At 33.0% G+C, this 14009-nt stretch overlaps 1 protein-coding gene across 2 annotated transcripts in view; it reads right to left on the bottom strand.

The window, feature by feature from the left end:
- LOC105331728 (FMRFamide receptor) overlaps window positions 1–10301 on the bottom strand; it is a 29500-nt gene extending 19199 nt beyond the window's left edge. Inside the window, exons 1-3 of one of the 2 annotated variants that reach the window (XM_011434044.4) lie at window positions 10278–10301; window positions 7052–7207; window positions 1681–1748 (exon numbers count right to left, since the gene is read on the bottom strand). The gene's annotated coding sequence lies outside the window, so the exon portion shown is untranslated. Of the gene's footprint in view, window positions 1–1680; window positions 1749–1908; window positions 2048–7051; window positions 7208–10277 lie in introns of those variants that run through there. The other variant, XM_011434045.4, reaches the window with a different exon arrangement.
- Between the last annotated feature and the right edge of the window lie 3708 nt (window positions 10302–14009).

Raw genomic sequence — 14009 nt, forward strand, 5'->3', positions numbered from 1 at the left:
TTGTTGGCGAATGAATACACTTTAATTAAGCATTCCTAGAAGTTTTCAAAACTGCGTAACTATAATCATACTTATTATTTATCAGTGCACTATCTTAGTGACAACTTTTTTAAATACCTACAATAGAAAGTGTTTAAAATTTTAATAGAACCATTTTAACAAGAGCTTGGACTTTAAGTAGTTGTGTCAAACAGCGATGTGACGTAGGCCTGTCTATTTCATTGCTGGCCACTCAGCCATAGCTCTGTGAAATCAACAAGATTTGTCTGGCTTTTGAGCTAAGACAAGCAATCTTAGGCATATTTTACTTGAAACCAGGTCATTTTCAACTTGTTTTGACCAAGAAATAGATAGATACATCCTAACAAAAGTCTAAGGTGCTGTTAAAATGGTTCTAAATGGCATCTGGTTTTTTACTTGAGGTTGACTTTGCGTGGATTATTTCGCTGCATTAAGAACACAGACTGCACAGACTTACAAATACATGTAGTACCATCTGTGGAAGAATTGGCCTGCTTTTTTTCTTCTTAATCAATGTAACGAACTGGACAACAATAACAAAATTTTATATAGTTTGCTCACTTATATAAAAACTAGAAACTGAAGAGAGGTTCGAAGATATATAAAACACCATGATACTCTATGATATATGACGGTTATTTTTTATGATGCACGGGATATACCGGTATGAACCACAGATCTATGATGCGTGTTCATACATATTAAGTATATATCAAATGGCATCACTGTAGTTCTACTTTTCCCGTCCTCCATACAGCACGACAGGATCCATCAATAACAATACATGTATCATTATGGGAAATGTATTATTACTGCTTCACCATGTGTCTTTAAAGGAAAGTCGCCCTGTTCCCCACTAGCTACTTACGAGTAGGAATTCATTATACTCCTTTTGCCGACCCTTTTCTTTATCAAGGAACAATTTGCGGACCAATTTAAACCGTTTCTTGTCGCGAGTTTTCATTAAGGGTTATGAAGAGCCGAGTCGGGTTTCCGACATTCTTAACGGTATAATTAGAGACGGATCGTGCATCAGATTTAAAGGACATATATTTCGTTGTGTTTGCGGCAATTTTTTCTCCATTTCAGTCTGGTTATGTAAGTTCGTTGAATGCGGTAAAAATGCCGAACAACCACTTTTTATTCACTGTCAATATAATTAGGCCAAAAAAATGTGTGTGAAGAGTAACACTGATGCAAACGTTAGGTTAGGTAGGTAGGGATCTTTTTTTTTTTATCATATTTTTTTTTTTGCATGAGGGCACAAATACAAATATAAAATCCAAAGGATTTTTGTTTGTGTCATATTTAAAAGCGGGTTTTAATGGAAATTATATGAAAATCACAATCGGATAAAAACAGTCATCTAAAAATGGTAGAATCGGGGCATTTTTGTAGGTAAGGTCGAGCTACCATAAACACACAATTTTTTTTCATTTTAGGCCTGATGTAAAAAAATAAATATTGAATAGAAATATAAATATTGAATTCTAAACGTGTATTTTAAATGAACATTTTCTTCAAATAAACAATCCAAGTTTTTCTTCCATACACATTTTCCATTCATTAAAAAACCGTGGATTAGTTTTCAAGACAAATTGATCGCAGCAATTAAAGAGTGCAAGTAATGTCTGAGACAAGTAAACACTATTTACTTACCTATTGACAGTTGGATATTATAAACAAAGACAGGAATAAATAGCGTGGAATTCAGTGTCTTCGGTCATCTGGAATAAACCAAGAAAACGGCATCAGTTTACATCCGTGACTGGAGCAGTAAGATCTATGAGTGAATCATCGTTTCACTTTGAAAAACACCTGTTTCTCTAGATGAAAGAAGTCGAGGAAATTTTGAGAACAGATAAGAAAACGCCATATCACAGATACCATATAAAAATGCTGGTTTTTATCCAGACCACATATTAAGAATATAGTGACCACTATTGATATTTCAAACACATAAATAAGAAAGTATATGCCAAGGTCACCAGTGTTTGAGTTCCATTTATCATATAATATGGAGGAATTAATCAGAAAAATGGTGTTACAAAAAACGAGTTTAATTTACTAGTCATCCATTAGACGTCTGTTACGCCGATAGACTTCAAAAAATTAATTAGGCATGTTTTTGTTTCCTTTGTGTTTAAATCCCCTTGGCAACAGATAACCCGGATCTTCGAGTCTAACATCATCAAGCGACTCTTTACATTATTTAAAAAAGTACTTGCGTCGACTGAAATTTGACAAGACAGGTTTAAAAATTATAATACAATATTGATTTATATATCCGAGCTTTATGTCTTTGTTTTACTGTGCTTTATTTTAAAAAATGTTCACAGCCATGAAAAATATTCAGAGTCATATATCATAACTTGACCAGTTTACAATGAATAATGAATTAAAAACCTTGACTTAACGGATCAATTTTCTAACTGAATACAACCATTATAAAGTTTCAACATTTAATTCAGGAAACAAATAAATAAATAAGGAGTTTGTACAATTTCTGCAAAATCATATCTGGGCTACATACCTTAACTGTCGATCATTAAGAGCGCTGGATGGTTGTGACTATTTTTAGACTTTATAGATCTCCTAAAAAGAAGAGCTGTGTATATAAAGGAAAACATTCGAACTTTAAAGTTAACAACTATGGATGTTTTTCTTTCCAAAATGATAGTTTATAGCTTAAAAATCATTTTAAAAAACCTAAGTAAGGTATGGTGGTCAATTTTCGGGACCACCCAGCCTCTTAAGAGTACTTAGTTAGTGTTGACTGGTAAAAGTGTTCCTCGGCTGACTGAATTCACATGATAAAACAGTTAATGATGCCATTATATAATAGTTCCGTTCATTAAAAGACTCCAGTCTCATCCTACTCATTCACTGCTTTACAAAAGCATATTAAACGATTTTTCTTGTAAATTTGATAGGTTTGTTTCTGACGAATAAACCCCGCAGACTTTAACAAATTCGATTTCCCCGCTGTAACCATGTATAACATTTGTCACAATGGCAGGCTGAGCGAGATATAACATGATCAGGTTAACATAGGAATATTATGACACCCATATAAAACACACACAACAAAAAGAACCTTTCCCATCTATGCTCTATCCCAAGTTTGTGCTTCAACCTCTTTTTTGCGAAATATCTCGTTTATCATAGGTACCTTAAATTAGCAGCCAAAATACAGTGTGCATCCAATCACTTGAATGAAAAAGTCCAAATTATTTGTTTTGAAACGCCTCTTTTACCGCACAGTCTAAAATTAAATAAAAAACTACGGTGATTTTGCATTGCAAAAGACAAGAAAGTACCCCGGATGACAATGTTAAAAATTGTGCGAGGTGTTCCGAGCACTCCGAATGCAGAAAAGATATTTTAGTATTATATATGTTTCCCATTTTGAATCTCCGTAGGATGTTTGTTTTCGTTCCTGTGAAATTCCCCGTCCGGGTAAAAACAGATGATGCATCAATAAAAAAATTCTTTGATTTTTATCTTTTATCGATTTATAAACTGTTCTTCATTGACAGGTATATGTTTATTTTAATTAAAAATCACCAAAAAGTGACGGAAGCAATTACTTGGGACAGACTATAGCCAGTAAGAACATGGGTACACCAATAAAATATATTCAGCAAGCCTTGCAAATCGTCGTCATTTTAGACACATCTCGACTTAAAGTGTTTTAAGTTAAAACTGCTTGCTTCATAAGATATTTTGCTAAAGACTGCATTTTAAGGTGATCAGATGCTGTGACTTCTCCCGGACTAGATGGCGGGAGTTGTGGAACTTATTCATTTTGTATTGAGAGGGCACTGTCGGATTTAGAGGGGGCCTGGACCCTCCTTATGTGATCAAAATTGTAAAAAAAATATATATAAGACCCGTAGAAAAAGAATGTCAAATCAGCTATTTATCGTTCTTATAACATGTCAAGTCTAGTAACTAGAATACATAATACTATGTAGCTCAAATAAGTGTCTTTAAACACCTCCAAACCCGGGAGCTTCCAGGGGCTTCACCTCTGGGCTTCCACCAGGGCTCTGCCCTGCACATACTGGTGACCCCCAGCACCCCGGCCCCTTTCAACAAATCCTGGATCCGCCACTGAAAGGTACATATTTTCAATTCACTGACTTAGATAGGGAATCGCTATCATGATGACACAAATAATATTTAGCGATAAAACATTAATCTAAATTCTTCATGCCCTAGTATTCTCATAGTACTGAGGCAAATCCTGGAAAAGATCGAAAAAATCAAAGTCGCCGGAAGTCGTTCTGCCTCACCTGTGGCAGTGGATTAACTTTATGGCGTTGGGACGACAGAAGCGCCTTATCACTTGGTTCGGTTTACCACATTTCACTGAAGAAAGCAATTCCAACGATTTCTATGGCCTCTGTGAAGTTAGCCATTATGCCATTACCGGATATGATATTGTTTTAGTATAACTATCGTTCTGTAGCATCGTCTATTTTGTTGAAATAAACAACAAACATTGGATTCTTCGGTGCAGTTTGTCAAAGTGGGGTATTTTATTACCCTGCTATCATCCGAACATTCCAGCAAATATGACTTTTGTATATTAAAACTCGTGAATGACGATATCATCTTGTCATAATGCACGATTTACTGAAATATTTCCATAAGACTCTAAATTGCAACCAAATCATGCAGAAAGAGGACTTCGAAATAATAAGAAACGGATAGAGTTTGACCATTTAATACCTGTAAAGTACATTCTTTAAAAAAAAGGAAATCCTCGATGAATACACATATTTCGCTTCTTTGAAACTGGGAATTCGTAAATCTGGACCACGTGTGTTATTGATTACATTCATTTCTCTTTACCTTATTGCAAGTTGGGGGGGGGGGGGGGGGGTCCCGGGGTACACACAAGAAGCATTTTAATTTCATTCTCGTAAAAATGCGTCATGGGTAATAATGCTTTACGTCATTATTACAAACCTCAGCAATTATTCCAACACGAATATATTTTATTGACCCTCAGTAACGCGCGTTTTTAATAAGCATTTTGACCGGTTGCGCTATAAAGTCACAAATACCAAAATGGCGGGGTGGCAGGGGTCAAAAGGGGGGTGTTGACTGACCCCCTCGAAAAGTCAATTCTCAATTAGTCCATAATTGTTAGTGAGAATATAACTAATTAACTTATCTTCCGTTATCGACGATTTTTTCATATATATATATATATATATATATATATATATATATATATATATATATATATATATATATATATATATATATATATATATATATATATATATATATATATATAAAATGTGTATTTCACCATTACAAACTTCTCGAATCTACGTCATTTTTAAAAGACCGATTTTCTAGGAAGGGGGGGGGGGGTGGCAGGAATAAGAGATACCTACCCCCCACCTCACAATATCTTTGCAAGCTAATAGTGAAATGAAGGAATATTAGCTACAAGTCAAAAAGAGTTTAAATTCCTTCTTGCAATATGCTTTCCTTTAGTTTTCAATTTCCTTAAGAAAAATAAATAGAAGTTATTTGTAAAAAAAAACCAAAACAAAACAAAACAAAACAAAAACAAGAAAAAGAACCCGCATCAACCCTAGGGATGATATTTTTAGCAAGGAAACGGCTTATTTAAGAATGTTGGTCATGGGTCAAATTGCAAGATCGTCATGTAAATAAAATGTTAATAATGAAACCGGATACGATAATGTACTTTATTTCACACAAAACAGAGTCTCGTCAGTAAATTTAATAGCATATAGTGTAATATATACATGCAGTATACGTCTAGAAATTAAACGTGCGTAATCGATATCAGTTGATATTGGAATAATGCATCCATTTTGCTCAATTTCGAACGTCCTAATTGCTAAACTTGCAAAACTTGGAATCGGAAACTAGAGAGTTTTTACCAAAATCAAGTAGCTAGTGAAGTGTATGCACTAATTTTTTTTTACTTACATAATTTACAATTTGACAACTGGTTTATAGAAAACCTCATTTAAAACTCTTAACAAAAGTTTATGGCGGTGCAATTATATTGAATATGAAACATCATCCGACCAATAAAAAGGGACTATGGCGCTAGCCTTAATGGCATATCGATCCAATTAATGGGATAGAATATTAGATTAAGAATACCTCTCCGTGCCAAATTGTCCCACTTATGCAGCCAAATATAAAGTATTATCGTTTTAATTGCACTATCCGAACAGTTGGTACATGTAAATAGTACGAAATATTTGGTACAGGAATTCAATTTCAAACTAAGTTAAGTAAAATATAATGGATAAGAATCATATTGGACAGACAGCACTTTCGATTTTCGGGATTGGCGAGGATTTTGGAATTTTAAAATTTCCGCACATGAGATACCATTAGTTCTGTGCAAATTGTTTAATTGTCCCGATCGTTTTGTCATATATTAATAAAATTTCCACTCTTGTATGAAATAGAATTCATCAGCAATTAAAAAATGCATACAAAATATACGGAATATTTCGCATTTAGAAATAATTTTTTTGTCCAATTTTCGATTTTTTTTCATAATCTTTACTTGCATTATTCAAACTTTGTATACCGAAATTTTTTAAAAAAAAGTTACACCTCAACAAACAAAAATTCAAAGAGTTATTTTTTGAAAGTCGGAGCATTCTATTACAATTCAAATTGATGATTTTGTTGCAGCTCCAACTCTTTGATTTTTAATATAAACACAATACATATTGATTTCTTTCTGTAAGAATAAAAATTGGAACTCAATAGGTCTCTTTTTCTTAGATTTTCATGCATTTGATAAATTATACATTTAAAACTTTTTAAAATATTGTTCAAATTCTAAATAGAATGTTTGGCAAAGAAAATGATAGGATATTAGAGAAAACGTTGTCGAAAGTTTTGGTCATAACGAAATTGCCCGCTTAAGTCATTATCGACTAATACATTTTTTTTTCATTTTGCGAATTATAACTTTTCCGGAACACTACAGTGTAATTGTTGTTCCACTTACCAGAATAGGCGATTTGGTTAGATGGTACTTCCCTTAGAACACGATATGTCTCTCACCGGCCATACTCCACAGACAAATCCTGCCTCTCATTGATTTGTGCAACCTTATTACTAATGGCTCTGATTTATTCTCGGGCGTTTCGACATCATTAGAGAGCTGCAAAAAAAGGGAGGGGGGGGGATTCCAATAGATCACACAGTGTTAGTTTTTACAAAATGGAAAGATGACATAAAATTAGTGAGAACAGATTGCATGTATAAATTTTTGGACAGTAACAAACGGACTTTTACGACCGGCGTACAATGAATATTATTATACTTTCATGTTAAATACTGAAATCTGATTGGTTAACACACAGTTGATAATCCATTCTATTACCCTCAGCGTTAGCAACACACTTAGCAACGGGTAACACAACGAATTGTTACATGCGCATAAATTATGCGCGTACGGTTCGGCGTAGAATTCACGTCATTTCTATATAAAAGCAGTAAAAAGTCTCTAATATTAAGACATTCAGTATAATAAAATAAATAGTGCCTGTTTGGGAGGATAACAGTTGAAATTGACACCCCTCGAAAACCATTGTCAACCTCCGCTTCACGTCGGTTGACAATGGTATCCTCGGGGTGTCAATTTCAACTGTTACCCTCCCAAACAGGCACTATTTATATAATGTCACCAATCCGATTCCATAAAATACAAGGTTCGATTGACTTTTGAATTTTTTCACGCATGATTTGGTTCATATTCTATTTATGGCCGTATATCTGACCACGTTTCATTATCGAATACTCTTTTGAGAAGCTGATATACATGTATAACCCCTGCATAATACTTTGTATGAAAATATGACTGGTAAGTCATCATCCAATAAGGCTGAAATTAGAGACTACAACAATAACATGTGTCTGACAGCTAAAGACTCGACAGAAATTCTCAAAGAACTGTGTAATATGTTTGAAAACAAGTGTATGTCATTGAGACAGGATTACAGGTGGGTCAGCTATTTCAAAAATGGCCAAACAGACCTTAAGATAAGCAATGTTATGGAGCACCTCGTACGGCCTCAACGGATGCAATACTTGTTAAAAAAAACCAAAACCTCAATATCATTACTATTAATGGTCGATTAACCGTTTAACAAATAGGAAATTTAGTAGGCACTTCATCAGGGACAGTATTACAATTTTAAAGAAACATCCTGGCCACCGAAAGGTTTGTGCAAGATGGATACCTCATCTATTTACAGATCTAGAGAAACGAAATCAATTGCGGGTTGAAATGTGTTAAAACTACTTAAAATCTACAAAATTGCAATGGACGACGTTTATCGAAAATGTTTACAGGTGATGAAACATGGGTACATTATTTTTAACCTCAGAGTAAACTGATCAGAAGATGTGGTTCACTAAAAAGGCAAAAGGCACTGTTATAGCAAAACGTGCCAAAATAAGTACACAGAAAGTATAATACGCAATTTTCTTTATTAGTGAAGGTCCTATAGTTTAAGTTGCTATTCCAGAAAGGCAGATCAATCACCGGACATGTATACAAAGATTATGTGCTGAAGAAAGTTAAGAAGCATTACGAAAGGTAGAGACCAAAATCTGGAATTCGCAACATTCGACTTCTTTATGACAATGCCCCAGCACATAAATCACAAACTGTGAGATCATTTTTAGAAAAAGAAAAGGTTCATCCTCCCTATTCGCCGGACTTGTCTTTTTGTAATTTTTTTCTTTTAATTAAAAAAGCATTTGTCAGGAGGAAGATATGCTTCAAGTAATGCTTTGGGCTCTGCCATTTATCCGTTGAAATATGTCCGTCTTTTAAACGATCGAGAGTATTTCTAAGGTAACCATTAAAAAATAAGAAAAAAATATCCTATTGTGTTATTTTTGTAAAAACGATAACATTATTTGTTGAATGTCCCTCGTATTGATATTATCAATATATAGATGGTATCCATAATCCACATCGTCCAACTCAAAGAGTGAATGCGGCAAGAATTGTGTCTGAATGAGCATTAATATTAGCCAAATTACTACCAACAAACCCCATCGAAATAAATTGTCGTGTTATCTGCATAATCGATATTATATGGATGATAGCTATATGTATGTTGTTAGGTCACATTAAGTTTGATAAAATCGATATCGTTTGCACCCTTTCTATTCATTGTTTGGATTGGTGGATAAGGATGTCACTTTTTATTTCAAAAATGCACAAAAGTTAATTTTGAAACTATTTTGATAAAATTTGACTCGTTTCTCGAGGTTTGCATCGCATTGGGGTTAAGGATAATTATATATTCTTTTCTTTAAAAATCGGGAAATATTATTTTTATCTATTTTTAGAATAATATTAAAAATAAACATATATTCCTTTAAAAAAATGGCAAGGCTACAAATGTTAAAAACTGGTAACTAACGTCCAGTCGACATGTCATAAATCATAATTAGAGATAGGTGATAAAAATGTATTTATAACACGAAAGATTTTGAATGTCAAGATCTCTTAGTCGTAAGTGTATTTGCCTGGTATTTGTAATGTGCGCTGTTTCCTAACTTATCACAAAACGGAAACAAAAACCAAAATCCCACATACAATTTTCACTGAATTTCTTTCCTCCCATTGATAAAAAATATAACTCAGAGGATTATTTGCGGAACAAATAATAAAGCCCCAATTCATCGGAAATTAGAGCACGCGCGATAAATCCATTGAATGACTTAATAAATAATTTTTTTGATCAATGCAGCTACAGTGTGCAAAAATCTGATAAAGACTGAGTAATGGAGTTACTTTTTCTTCACACTAATCCTTACAAATACGAGGATTGGTCCAGTACGTTCTCTTATGGCTATTCATCAATTTCATGGCGTGCGAAACACAGTACAATCGTATTAGCACGGAACCTTTTCTCTGTGTAATAGTCATCAGAATACACATTCACTTGATAAAACGAACAAATTGTATCGAATTTGATTTAGGTCTTGAAAAGAAAGATTTACGCGGACATTGCGCTACTTGAAAAGAATCTTTGTGGGGTAATTTATCACACCGTGAGGCTTTGTTTGGTCCCCAACGTCATGTGCTTGCATAAATTCAGTATTATGGAAACTTATTAACATATTTTTAATGCTAAATTTTTTTTTATATTTTTAAGGTCGGTTTACCACAGATGTAGCACAAATCTCGATTTCCAAAAAAGGATACTCACCGAAAACTCATGCCATGCTTTTGACCATTTACCTGCTGTATGGCTAGAAGTGAATTAGTGAATTTAAGTCAATCTCACTCGCAAAAGTCGTCTCTTTAGTATCACTACTGAAATATTATGACCGGGTGATCTAGTTACTGATTAATCTTCACTTGAAAAAAAAACTCTCTGTTTCTTGATTATATGAGCACAACTTAGGTCGTGTTTGAATCAAGTGAAAAAGTAAAAGTAAACGTATATGTAGATCCCTTCCCTGCGTATGACACTAATGGGTCATATATATATAACTCATATATGTCAATAGCAGGTTTGTAATTATGTCAATACAAGGTTTATAATGTCAACATGAAATAGTATGCCACAATTACTTTGATGTAATATCAGTATCAAGTACGAAAAAGTTGTTACACATGAAACTGTAAGCGACTATTCTTTCCTTTAGCACGCAGCACCAGGTAAAAGAAAGCTGTGAGACTACCAAATAAGATGTCCTGTAATAAATTAAACACCAATAAATGCATTTACTATTGAGTCCCAGAGCGGACGTGTATGCATTTTAAAAAGTCAATATGTGTGAGAATGGGTTTTAATTTAAAAAACATAAAATGCTTCTTTATTATTTATGCAAGTCTCCGATAACTAATATGAGAGAATATACCATGAACAAACAATTAGACAACAATTAAAAAAAACTGCAGGTGCAATAAAATCTAGAATTTAGAATTATCGATTTCCTTCTTTCAATACACGAAAGTATGTGTTTTCCTTTAATTTGTTATTTTAGTACACTATTTTTTTGTATAGATTCTTTAGTCCGTCGAATTTTCAATAAATTTTTTCAGGTTTTTGCAGGAATCTCAACAACCCTTTTGTAATTATTTCTTAATATTGTTCTACGGTGCTACCCTTTGGGAGAGCGCAACAAGAATTACACATATCTTGCATCATTGTCAAGTATATGATATTTTGACAATTATCAACTAACATTTTTAAAAAGAGAGAGAGAGAGAGAGAGAGAGAGAGAGAGAGAGAGAGAGAGAGAGAGAGAGAGAGAGAGAGAGTTTCTAAGTTTTAACTTTTGTTTTTACAAAATACATATTTCCCTGGTTCATAAATTGTGGCTTTTTTTTTTTAATTTTTTTTGTATGCTAAATACGTACGTTGTATCTCTTCATTCTTCTTTGTTTAGTTTACAATAACAAGCCTCTGTCTTTGATAGCAATTTTGCCAATATCATGAATATATGTCTGTATTTTTAATTTCTTCCTTACTTATACAGTTTGTATACAAAATTAGCTTAAAGTTGGATCGATATGCCAGTAAAGTACGGATCTTGCTTTTATCTTATAATATTATATATTATAAAAAAGCATATTTTTCAATTCTTGATTTAATTCTTTAAACGTTTTCAAAAATGTATTCCTATTTATTGCCTAACTAAATACAAAGATTTTTTAATGGTGACTTAATATTACGAAGTGAATCAAACGGTCCCTAGGATTTAGCTTTAATCAAGTTAACTCTACACTACTTCTATCACGAGAATTTCAAACCATGTAGGATAAAAATCAACGATATTAAAACCTCTAAAAAGTTCTGCGGATCCAAAGCAATGTGATACTATCATGGAGTGAAATTTGAGTAACTGTTATCTATTCATAAATATACTTTTCCCTTTGTACAAGACAATAATTCACTTCAGTTATACCGGTAATTGCTTAATTATTTTATTAACTTTTACACCTCACCTTTGATTTAATTGACTCACTCATATTGAAGTTTTACTCTATGACATATGTCACTCGTGCTTAAGTGCTTATTTCTATTGTTTTCAATTCTTATTTATATTGTGTTATACACCATTGTCGGGAGAGAGGAATTAGGTTTCGGATTGTTCGGGTAGTTTTTGGATTCCCAGAAATCACCCATACCGACCTAAAGTTCAAATAAAGTGCTTTTTACCATCTAAAGCGTTTTAGTTTTATTGTCGCCGGATATATAGAAACACCATAATTTCCCCGGTGATAATACGACCAAACTTGAAATAAATTTCATATTGATCATTTGGTAATTGAAATTGAAGAAGGCATATCATTGATTTCATCAGTTGTCATGGTTAACCCCGCATTTTACAAAAGTGATATTGCATAACGTTCACACTTTCATAAAAATGAAACTTCAAAGTATGTTATTACGAACACATGATAGAGGGGGATTGTTCGCCTATAGATATGAGTCAGGTAACTTCAAGACAAAAAGATATAATAACCTTCAGAGGACAAGATATTAATGAAGTCTTTTCTTTGAAAGAGTTTTATTGAAAAGTGGATCTCTTAGGGGGGCGAGATAACTAACAACATTCACCATCAGATCTACCTTTAATTTTAAGATATGATTTGTTAATCTATAAACTAGTATTTAGTCAAGAAAAAATCCATAAATTTTAGCTTTTAAATTTGAGTATTTTTCTCTGTCTTTGTATGGGGCTCTTTTTCTAAAGGAGATCAAAACAGTCTAAAAATGGTTGCAACCACCCAGCCCTCTTCAACCGCAGTGTCTCTTTGCTGGAAACTAAATCTAAAAAAGACGCTTTATGATTTTGCAGAAGTACTATAATTATAAACCCCGTTTGTTTTCAAAGTTTTATACTGATAACAGCCTTCAAGATTGATAAAAATGGAAGGGAAATCTCTGTAACCATGGTAATTGCTTATTTCAAACACAAACAGTCATTTTAACACATGAAATATGATAACCAAACAAAACATGATTTGATCATAGGAACCACAGAAACAAAACACAATATCAAATAGCTCCTAAAGTAAGATTGGAGTGTCAATTTCATTGATTTCGATTTTAGATGTTAATGTTGTTTTTTGTTTGTTCTTGTTTTGTTTGTTTGTTTTTATTTTGTTTCTAGGTTTCAAAGTCTTGTATAATTGTTAAATGGTACATTGTACGTACTAACTTGAATAACAAAGTACCTCCCTGAAGATCCTATTGTACAACTTTTCTTTTCCTATGAACAAAAACAGTTTCATTAAAAATTATTTTTTGAATTTGATAATCTCACCTGACATATCACGACAGTTTTACACCATGTTAGGATATGCTCAATTCCAAAAGCGACTCTATTTTCAACCAAAAAGAAAATTGCAAAGTCATTATATTTAGTATTAAAAACAACATTTTCCCCATTGTTCAAACTTACTATATCCAATATTCAGATTTGATTGATCACTATTATCACTATTTGTATTTTTTTATTACTTTAAATCAACAAACCTTTACAATGCATACAGAAAACCACAATCCTCTATGGACCGCGGATAGGGCAATATTACCATATAAAAGAACACAAATTATACAAAAAAACCTCAAAGTCGCATTGAATAAGATTAAAACATACAGTAATCAAAATCAAACGCTAAACGAACAAAACATTAACATAAAAATTCACATTAAATGGTTCTCTTTGTATAGTAAACGTTGTTTTGGGCTACAAATGAGAACAAATTAATGTAATTGCTTTCGCGCCACAAACACTAAGAAAGATTGACGCGAAATGAACACACTTGAAAACAAAATGGCCAAGAGACGTGTCCTCAACATTGAAAATTAATTTAAAAAATACTGCACAAATTTGAAACACACCCAATAATTGATCACCTTAAAAACTGACATGTTCAATGATATCACAGTACCTTACAGAAAGGAATAAAGTGCATTCGC

Source organism: Magallana gigas, chromosome 5 (genome assembly GCF_963853765.1).
Source record: "Magallana gigas chromosome 5, xbMagGiga1.1, whole genome shotgun sequence".
Lineage (NCBI taxonomy): Eukaryota > Metazoa > Mollusca > Bivalvia > Ostreida > Ostreidae > Magallana > Magallana gigas.